Genomic DNA, 9,500 nt, shown 5'->3' with positions numbered 1-9,500 from the left:
AAACACAAGTGGTCAAAAAACACATGAAAAGATGCTCAATACCACCAGCTGTTAGGGAAATGTAGATCTAAACTATAGTGGGATACCATTTCACACCTTACAGATTGGCCATTATTTTAAAAACAGGAAACTGTAAATGCTAGAGAAGATGTGGAGAAACAGGAGCACTCTTTTACTGTTGTTGGAAATGCAGAATGGTATAGCCTCTGTAGCAGATAATTTGGTAATATATCAGGAAGCTAAATATAGAACTGTCATATGATCTGTCAATTCTGCTACTAGGAATATATTCAGAAGAACTGAAAGCAAGGATGTGAACAGCTATTTGCACAATGATTTTCATAGTAGCATTATTCACAATTGTTAAAAGATGGAAACAACCCAAATGTCTATCAACCGATGAATGGATAAACAAAATGTGGTATAAACATACCTTGGAATACTATGTGGCTATATGAAGAAATTACCTTGGGAAGCACATGACAACATGGATGAAACTTGAGGACCTTATTTTGAGTGAAATAAGCCAGACACCAAAGGACAATATTGTATGGTCTCACTAATAATGAACTAAATATGATGAATAAACTCATGGAATTAAACTATAGCTTATAGGTTACTAGGAGATAGAATGTGGTTGGAGAAGAGGGAGCTGATGTTGAATGTATGCATAATGTCTAATACAGTGTGGAAACGGGTAGATTCGGTGGCAGTACATTTTTAGTGAGTATAACTAAAACTGCCAATTTATGAATGTGAATGTGGCTGAAAGGAGTAGTCTTGGGAGGTTAATGTCAATTTAAAGAGAGCTAGAGAATAAACTAGGGACTGTATATCACAGTCAATTTTGTGCTAGATGATGATTGTGGATCCTAGTACAAATACATGACTATACCTGTCTTACAAGGTTTAAGAATATGGAGATTGATGAGAAAAATATAGCTAATGTAATGTATATACTATAGCTAACAGTAAGAGTGTAATATTTTTACAGCAATGGCAAAGAATTTACTATATCAATGCTAAGGATCAATAATAGGGGAGTAAAAGGGGGATGGGATTTTTTTTTCTTTTGGAATAATGAAAATGTTCTGAAAAGGATTGAACTGATGATAGCACAACTCTATGGAGAAACTGAAAGATAGTGAGTTTATACTTAAGATGGATTGTACAAGGCAGAGGACTGTATAATACAGTGAACACCATGGTGAATGATGGGCTGTGGTTAACAGAACAAATATGAGAACATTATCTCGTGAACTACAACAGTCATACAATATTAGTCCATGGTGTTAATAAGACGGTTTGTGGGAAAATACACCAAATATTAACAGTGGACCTTTTTACCTATGCACTATAGATAGTAGTAATATTATGCTGATGTTTTCATCATTTGTGCCAAATGTGTCACAACAATGCAAGGTATTGGTGGTGGGGCAATGTATGAGTATCTTGTTTGGTATGTGTGATTGTTCTTTCCAAATTTAAATTTTAAATAAACCTTACCTTAGGAAAAAAAAATGACTTGAAGAAATGCAAATAAAATAAAGACATCCAGAAACTGGTCAATCAGAATGTTCTTATGACTGGAGAAAATCATATCCTGAACTACTTTGAACTACTTCTCAAATCTAAATGAATACTTTAAGCTGTAGTTACTGATAATTAGAGACCCTGGCAAAGTGCAAACTTTAGACTCCACACAATTAGCAATCTTGAAAAGTACTGCTACCTGATAAAGCACCACTACAAAATTGCAAGATGGTTTCTAAACCTCATAAGAAACAGTTAGCTATTAGAAGAAGGGTTTTTGAAAACCAATACAATATAACTTTCCTTAAACTTATTTTATCTTTCTTTCTCTTTCTGTGTGTGTCTGTCTCATCCTTCTTTTCTCTCCAGATCATCTGCTCCAAAGTTAAAAAGAGCTAGTCAAACTAAACATACAAAAATAATTGTATGTAAAAAAAATAACATGCACAATGTAGAGATAAGTTCATCATATATTCAGTTAATGCCCATAGTGCCAAATTACCCTTTTTACTTTTTATTTTAGGAATCATTTTAAAAATACAGAAACATTTCAAGAATAAGACTAGTACAAAGAACATACAAATATCATTTACCCAGATTCTTCTATTGTTAACATTTTGCCCCATTGGCCTTATCACTGAAATTAACATTTAATTCTTAGAGTTTTTAGTAATGTTGTCAAGAAGCAATCAGATTGTATCAGGAAGATGGATAATTTTCTAAAATGATTTATCCATTCACAGAAAAATAAAACTTCCATTTTAAGAGAAATGAAATTCGCTGTCTGCTACTCTTTCTACGACAGCTTTCAGAGCTTTTCTGATGTCTTTATTCCTTAAAGTGTAAATTATGGAGTTTAGCATAGGGGTGACAACACTGTACAGTACTGAGATCCGCCGGTCTTTTGACAAGGAATAAGAGGAGATGGGCCAAATGTATGTGAAATTGTGGAGCTGCCATAATAGAGGAGGCTAATACCAGGTGGGAGGCACAGGTGGAAAAGGCTTTGCGTCTCCCCTCTGAGGAGCGGATCCTCAAGATGGTGGAGATAATATAGAGGTAGGAAAGTAGGATGCCTAGGAAGGGAGCCCATCCGATGAAGACTCCAATGAAGAGTAAGATGAACTCATTGACAGAAGTGTCTCCACAGGACAAGACCAGCAGTAGGGGGATGTCATAAAAGAAGTAATTAATCTGGTTGTTGCCACAGAAGGGCAGGCAGAATGTCAGCACCATGTGTGCCACCGAGTTGAGGAAACCATCAGTCCAGCAGGAGGCTGCTAAGTGGCTGTACAGAGCCTTCTTCATGATAACTGAATATCTTAAGGGTTTGCATACTGCAGTGCAGTGATCATATGCCATTGCAGCCAGCAAAAGACACTCTACCCCCATGAAAAAAAGGAGTGCAGAAAGTTGCATCACACAGCTCCCGTAGGAAATGCTTTTCTTCTCTTTCAGTAGTTGCACCATCATCTGTGGCATGTTGGTGGTGGTGTAGCAGATGTCCAGGAAGACTAAATTCCTCAGGAAAAAGTACGTAGGAGTATGTATTCGAGGATCAACCAAGGTCGCCAATATAATGAAGATATTTCCTCCCAGTGTGCAGAAATAGATAGCAAGGAATATGGTGAAGAGTAAAAATTGCAAATCATTTAGGTTGAGAATCCCAAGTTGACGAATTCCAGCAGAACAGTTTGGGTTTCTCTTTCCATGTTTCCTCTTGGGACTGGAGAAAGAAGCAGCAGAAATTACAGTGTTCATGTGCTGCCCCAGGAGAAATCTACAAAACACGAAAATATAACTTTTATAGATTAAAAAAAATATTGTCTATGTCAGAATAAATAATAAATATGGTATATGGAATCCATGAAAAATCATGGTGGCACCCACCAATCCTCACATAAAACTCACATATCTAACAACTAGTATGAGAATCATCTCATGAAGCATTATCAGCAACTTTATAGGAAAAGGTGTTTAAAATCTACCACATTTTAGGGACAATTTATGAAGGCAGACCCCTTTCTTCTTGCAGCAGAGTGAGTTGGAGATGGTTGGTGAAGACCACCCTCAGATAGTTGTGTAAGAATCTGGGGGTTAAAATTATAATAAAATGTAATGATAAATAATAAATATAAATATATTTTTACTTTATTTTTAAAATTTTATTTAACTTTTAAAAAAGCTTTAGATTACATAAATGCTACATAAAAAACATAAGGGATTCCCATATGCCCCATTCCCTCCCTCTTCCCCCACACACACCCTCCCACATTAACAGCATCCTCTATTGCTGTGGTACATTTGTTAAAATTGATGAACACATATTGAAGCATTGCTACTAACCATGGACTAAGGTTACAGCATAGTTTACACTCTATCCTGCACAATTTTGTAGTAGATTATGACAAAATATACAAAGGGCTGTATCCATCATTGCATTGTCATTCGGGACAACTAAATGTCCTGAAAATGCCCCCATATTAAACATATTCTTCCCCCTCCCATCCTTCAGAACCTCTGGTGGCCACTGCCTCTACATCAGTGAAAAAAATTCTTCCATTGTTGTAATAGTAATGTCTATGGTAGAATCATAAGTCTACATTAGTCCATTGTTGATTCCCTAATCTTTGGGATTTGGGAACGGTGATGTCCACCCTGCTTCCAATTGATAGGGGGATAGATCCCATGGGGCAAATGGATGAAACTATCCCACCTGCAGAAGGAGACACTCTCTGTTCCCTGGAATGGACATTGTCCACCATCATCTTCTCCCAAGTTGTCCTGAGTGAGTTCAATGAACTGGAGACCAGGTCGTGCAACTCTGCTAAGATTCAGGGCTCAACCAGCATATGGATGGACTTCAAAGATCCAAGTTACTGGGACACATAAGTACAGTGCCAGTCATAGGCAGAAGAGCCTTACATAGGATAACTACAAAGGAGTGCAACCTGTCACACTGGGGACATAAATACCAAAGTAGGGCCCACTGACAGGGTGATGAACCCCTGAGCTTTCCACCGGCCTGCAGTGTCTGGATGCCTCCAGATCCCTGAGAAGCCCCGTTTTTTGAGGCACTGTTCACTGTGGCAGTCAGTGAGATCCTGCTGTGATGTACGTAAGTGTAACCTCTGGAACAACCTCCCAATGAGCTCCAAAATCTCCCAGCCCCAAGGGGGGAAATAAAATCTCACTTGCATCTACCATTTCCCACTTTTGGTCAACATCCCCCTCCAGACACATTATCAGGTGTTGCCCAGCAACAATCTCTTGGTGCCAGGTAGGTTTATCAGTGGGACCATGACCCATGCTTGTGGGATGAGGAGAGAGTATATCTAAATACTGAGTTTGGCCCTGGAGAGGCCATACCCAAGCAACAAAGAGGCCCCCAGAAGGTCTACAATTACAGTCAACAACATCAAGGATTTGGGGCAATGGTCTGTCTTCATTCACCAGGCACTGCTGCTGCACTTGGGAGATTCCTGCCATCCCACCACAGAATGTAGCAGGATCACCAGGATGGGAATCCAATACTCCCTAGGTTACTGTGTGGGTCTCCACCTACTGAGACAACACCCCATGAACACGAGAACACATTCGAATGCCCCAGGTGATCATCTCCCCACTCATCCCTCTGCAAATGACATCCCACCACAGTGATCTTCCCAGCCACAGCTGCGACCCCCTCCCCACAATCCAAAACCTCCAAAAATGAAGCCAACAAGACAACTAAATAAAATTAAGTTTAAAAAGTAAAATTAATAAGAAAGTGAAATAACAATAATAGTTTTAAAATAAATAAAATTCAAAATTTTAAAAAATTTAAAATAAAAAAACTTAGACATTTTTATCTTTCCTCACTGTAAAATCTGTTGTCTTGTATGTACAGTGACGTTTTCTTCTGTATATTCTTATTTCTTTCATTTTATCTTCAAAGAAGTTTTAGTTACAGAAAAGTCACATAGAGACTGTAGGGTATTCCCATATACACAACACCTTCTCCCTTTTCCCCTCTCACCTCTTAATAATATTTTACATGCAGATGGTACATTTGTTACAATTGATATACAAATATTGAAGCATTGCTACTAACAAGAGTTAATGGTTTACATTATGATTTACATTTTACACTATGATTTACACTTTTATAAGTTTTCATAGAATGGCCTATATCCATTATTGCAAGATCATGTAAAAAAATGCTAATGCCTCAAAATGTCCTATATTCCATCTATTCTGATCTTCCCCTCCCCTCCCTTCAGAACCCATGGTAACCACTAAGTTTCTATTTTTTAAGAATAAGATTCATAGTTCTTTCAGTGATATTGAGGACTTGACATATTGGATTATTTTCTTTTATTCTATTTCATTCTATTTCTGTGTTCTTGTGGGATTCTTGTCCCTCTAATTGAGAATATAACAGGACTCCACAGAATGGGAGTTTAATTTTTAAAAAAATATTTTCTTGTTTACTGTGTGGGTCTCCACCCACTGATATAACAGACTATGACAAGATGAACACTTACATATTCCACAGAACTCTGCCCAGGTGCACCATGCACTGTATACAACCCCACACCCAACACGGGCACCAGTAACCCTTCCCTGCCATATTTGACAAAAGAACATTTCTGACATTGTAGTTTTAACCACAATAGTAGTTTTAAGGATGATGGAGGAGGAAGAGAGGATGTGATACTATATCCCTTGATAAACTTCATAAAATAAATATTATGGAGGCTAGCTAGGAATGTGTGGAAGGAATTCCTATAATCCCTGGCTCTACGATTTAGGAATAAGGATGGTTTCAATGGAGATGATCATTGCAATCACTCCCCAATGATCAGAACACCTAAGAATAGAAAAATTAACATCTTTTGTGCCCCAAGTTTGGTGAAAAAAAAAAACCAAAACACATCAAACACTTTGTCATATTTTAGCCTCAAATACCCTGTCTATGACCTGCAATCTTCCTCTTACCTAGGGTCAAAATGGGTTTATAACAGCTCTCATCAAAGGGCAGTGAACATCTAGAGCAATGATTAATTATATAGGTTTATATCTTGATTCCGGAATGAAAAGAGTACAGAGATCTATAGCAATTCCTACCGTGAACAAGGTAGGGAATAGAACACTTAGATACCTTATGTTTCCCAACATTGTATAACATTATAATATTCTTTTGCATTCAGTATGACATGTTCACCAGAGCAGGTAATTTTAAATTCAGCCCTCTCTCTCTTTAAAAGGCATTATCACCAAGAGTCACCTTGGACTCTGATCAATAATTATAAAGTCAATAAATAGGTGTTTTTTGAGCATTTTTCACTAGTGCTTAACTGTGTGTCTTCCAACTCCTACAAAGCATCTCTTTGCCCAATCAAGAGCATGGGACTGAGTCACTATACCTCACTAACCAATTTTGTCAAAAATATTTATCAACTTCTAACTACACTAATACGGACTATTGGCTGCAGAGATAACAGTCTACACATAATGGTAAATTCAGGTGGACCCAATTCCATGGCTAGAATCCAACCTCAATTATTCTCATGAAAATGGGTAAATATTTGCATCTTTTTGTTCATAAACATCAAATTAATCTATTGTTTTTTTACTTTTCTCCCTTCTTAAATGAATACTTAAAGCCCATTAAGATTAATTCTTCTGGTTGTAGAGTATTTGGAGATGGACATTTTTTAAAAATTAAATCAATATGTAGAAGCTAGCATCTTCTTTAAATAAAAGTTTTCGACTGTTCTTTTATAGAAACTTGCCAAGGTTAATCAAAAACTTTTGCCTATAATCTTGCAATAAATTTTCTTTGCATACTTGTTCAAAATTTAGATGACTATACATAGTTTTGTATACGCTACCATATTGTGGTATGTTTCCAGTCATTAAATTTTTTCTGTACTAAAGTTTTTAATGGTTATATGGCGATCCATTAAATGGATGCACCTTAATTTATAAAACCCAAACCTTGACGTAGAATTTTTTTTTCTATTATAAATGACAATGATGAACATTCAATTACATAAATATTTCTATACATCTTTTATTATTTTCAGAAAATATATTCCTAGGAAATGTTCATGCATATGAACATGTTTATGTAATATGTGATATGTTTTGCAAATTGTTATTTTTTTAAATTCTGAATGGACTGAGTTCATATAAAGGAGACAACCTTTGATGTTCAGGAACAGTATGATATGAATGAGAGAACCCCTTTCATAACAGTAGACTCAGGTGTTCTGGGATTTATCACCACTTCTATCTCCCACTAGTTGTTCAAACATGGGAAGATTATTTAAATTTTCTGAATTGATCTACATGTAAAATCATAAAAATTGACTGCCTCCAAAATTCTAGAGAAAACTTTAGATTTTATGACATAAAAATAACAGTTTAGTTTGACTAATTATCCACACTCATGGCTTAGTGTAATGAAGAAGCACACACAAAAAATTAATTTCTCACCAATGGTTTTGGCAATGTGGTTTCACAGTTATGTTCTTAATTAAGTGAAGTAAGTTCTTCAATAGCAGTCATAAACTATTACAACTCAGAGAGCAAATCTGAAATAAAACACTGTGAAAATAATTCTTGTGAGAGCACTGGCTTTAATAAGACCAAGGTCCATTGATTTTCCCCTTTTTCAGCCTCACCAGATCCATGAAAAGCTTGAATTACTAATAATTGAAGTGAGTATTTATATACATTCATGCACAAAATAAACCTGAATCTTTTGGACATAAGATAGAATTCTGTCTACATTATAAGCTCCCATTTGTTAAAATAATTTTTTAAAAAAACCTAGATAGGATTTTTTTATTTCTTTATTTTCAAGAAAAACAACATAGTAACTAAGAAGGCAATGGGTAACCCAATGTTTAATAGTACATTTTACTTGGCATTTCTTTGAAATTAATGAAGTATTTTTCCCCACATGGTCAAACTACCTGTTTCCATAACACATCTCCAGACACAGAGATCTAGAAAGTGTGAAGCAGAAAGAACTAACACAGGAGATATTACTGATATTGAGATTAAAACTGAGAATCCTGCTTTTCAAATAGTGTATGGAGTAGCTGAAAATACATTTAATCAACATAAATAATTTTATTCCTACTTAGCTTCATGGAAGCTGTACCTTGCTCGAGTGTCATGAAAAATAAGCTGTTCATGAAGGAGATCCCTTATGAATTAATCTGCTTGGCTGAATTTCATCTCAGAGGAAAACTGAATGGAAGACAATGAAAAGGAAGACCCAAAAGTTGAGACCAAGAGCTAAGGAAAGCTATAAACTACCTTCCAGATTTTCTATCCATATTAAAATTTTGGATCTGCTCTGAATGCGTTTACACAACAGTCTTTCCTATGCAGCATCCCCTGCTTTGCCCCATCTACAAATAAACTGAAATTCCAGTTTGGAGAGGAGTTTGGTTATTGCTGTTGTTTGACCCAGGGGTGTGTTTTTGTAGGGCCTTTAGATTAATAAACAAAGGAAACGATTCCCATTGTCAGTGAATTCTCTAGGATTCATTGTATTAAACACAACTGAAAAAATCACAAATAAGAGCAGGAATCCTGAGAGACCCTGCCTTTAACACCCTCACGTCCAGTCTCTCTCTCTTCCCTGCCAGTGGAATCTAACTAAGCCAGAGTAAGTGGGAGGGTATTACTTGCCAAGGGTATATCTTGGACCATCTCTCATGGGACTTACAGCATGAATAGCAAAATCCTAGAAGTTCTAATTTGGAAGAAGCCTTAAAGGCCATTTTGTGCAGTCACTGAAATAACCTCTACAGTTGCTTTGCTGAGTTACAATCCAAACTGAAATTGAATGTTTATCAATATTTGGATGGGAGTTTCAAAACCTCTAAATAATTTATTCTTCCTTTACAAATCCAAGGCTCAGAAAATTCTTCTTTTCACTGTGTTTTAACCTTCAAACTGGTAAG

The 9,500-nt window shown here is 36.3% G+C and overlaps 1 pseudogene; it reads right to left on the bottom strand.

Moving 5' to 3' along the window:
* Window positions 1-2,294: 2,294 nt before the first annotated feature.
* On the bottom strand, window positions 2,295-3,245 carry LOC101429567 (olfactory receptor 5V1-like; annotated as a pseudogene).
* Window positions 3,246-9,500: the final 6,255 nt, after the last annotated feature.

The sequence above is a fragment of the Dasypus novemcinctus genome, chromosome 22 (assembly GCF_030445035.2).
Source record: "Dasypus novemcinctus isolate mDasNov1 chromosome 22, mDasNov1.1.hap2, whole genome shotgun sequence".
In the NCBI taxonomy this organism is placed as follows: domain Eukaryota; kingdom Metazoa; phylum Chordata; class Mammalia; order Cingulata; family Dasypodidae; genus Dasypus; species Dasypus novemcinctus.
This window is presented reverse-complemented; position numbering and strand designations above follow the sequence as displayed.